This window comes from Hyposmocoma kahamanoa, unplaced genomic scaffold, assembly GCF_003589595.1.
Source record: "Hyposmocoma kahamanoa isolate Upper Pololo Valley unplaced genomic scaffold, ASM358959v1 62, whole genome shotgun sequence".
NCBI lineage: Eukaryota > Metazoa > Arthropoda > Insecta > Lepidoptera > Cosmopterigidae > Hyposmocoma > Hyposmocoma kahamanoa.
In genome coordinates, this window is record NW_020653850.1 from 19,940,870 (window position 1) to 19,942,682 (window position 1,813).

General features: G+C 36.9%; 1 pseudogene; it reads right to left on the reverse strand.

Moving 5' to 3' along the window:
• Nucleotides 1–313: 313 nt before the first annotated feature.
• On the reverse strand, nt 314–1,168 carry LOC113229811 (annotated as a pseudogene).
• Between the last annotated feature and the right edge of the window lie 645 nt (nt 1,169–1,813).

The following is a 1,813-nucleotide window of genomic DNA, read 5'->3' on the forward strand; positions in this document are numbered from 1 at the left end:
TTCAGGGTTACTATCTTCGGGACAAGTATTTTCAGAGTAATTCTCTGAGTAATAGAGGTCATCTTCACGGTAAGTATCGCTGTCACACAATTCTAACTCATTAATACGGAACCCTTGTGGCTGACTTCTCCTAGGGATTGCAGAACGCATAGTCACGTCCTCTGGATACCTGGCTGGAGCGGCATAATGCTGCCTGATACGGTATGCCAAACTGTTGGAGTCGCATTGTAGCTTGGGGTTGCAGACCCATTGGTCTATATCCAAGTTGCATTGGAGGATTACGCGAATATTGCGGGGGTGGTACGTTACCAAATTAAAAATTTTGGGGATGTTGGAAATTAGGCCTATACCCAAATTGTTGCTGAGGTTGTGTATTAACCTGCCTTTGAGGCATACCAAAATTAAATTTTGGGGGTGGGTTTTGACCTTGGCAAGTGTTAGGTCTGTTGCCAAAAATATTATTTGGGTTTATTGAGTTAGGTTTAGAACCAAAGAAGTAACTGTTGTTGGGCTGCGGCACCGATGGCTTTTGAGTTGAAAGAGAGTGCGTTTTATTTTTTGTGTTATACTCATCTAAGAAATTCACTTCTTCTAATACAATTTCAACTTCAACTTCACAACTTCAAGTGCACCTTCTAATGTTTCAGGGGTATGTAGACGGACAACGCGCACTATTTTTTCCGGCAAGTTATATAAAAAAACGTTCAAAGCCATGTTATTATAAATAACCATTTTGCTTTGTTTCATTTTTTCGTCATCAATTAAATTAACCTTTGAAAATAAATTTGAACGGACGGATTGAATTTTTTTTACAAAAATCACCATAACTCTCGCCTTGACGAATTTTTAAAGATTCTAATTCAATTGCAATGCACTCTTCCGAGTGTGGATCTCCAAAATGTTGGATTAACAATGCTTTAACTTCATTCCACGAATCGATGTCGTCGCGTTCGCTGATAAGAGCGGAGGTGTCACCGCTCAGGCGGCTAGTCGCCGCGTGCATTACATACCTTGAGTTTCTTCCTTCGTTCGTCTTGAGTTTGATTCCGCGAATACGTGCAATTATGTATTCACTTGTTCTTATGTATAAATTAAGTTGTCGTCTATCTCCGTTAAATTGTGGGATAAGTTTTAATATTTCATTTGGAATGAAACAAATTTCCTCCATACTGTACTAAATTTACTTTAAAATAACTTTACTTAAATTTGTACAATAAGAACTAATGTTCGCTCTATAGAGTTTTATATAGAGACACAAATTTAAATTTAAATTTTAACAAACTTAATTAAATCACTTAGAAACCAGATTACGTTAAAATGGGCGAGGTTTGATCCCAAGATAACTGAACCAAGAGAATGACAGGTCTTACTCACCAGCCCGCCGCTCTCATGTTCTTCTTCGTGCTTGTCCGACGTTGACGAATTTATTTGGTTCGAGGATTACCTTAGCTGCACTGCTCAGTCGGTTCACCACACTTTCATAGTTCTTAGTTTCTTAGTTGTGTAGAGTTTGATACTCACGAAACAGATTTTATGGCGAAAAAAACTACTTTTGTATAAAAATCACTTTTTGAGTTTACGCGGACGTGAGACGACAGCCACAGTGGTAATTTTTTATTTTTTATTTATTTCAGGCAACTAGGACCCATAGATACATACCTTACAGACTAATATACATATAATATAACAATAATATAACAGAAATATTAAATAAATACCTTACGGACTAATCATAAATACAATATAACATGATAATATACATATAACACTATTTATTTACACGTATGTACTTCGACGTGTGACGCAACGTGGG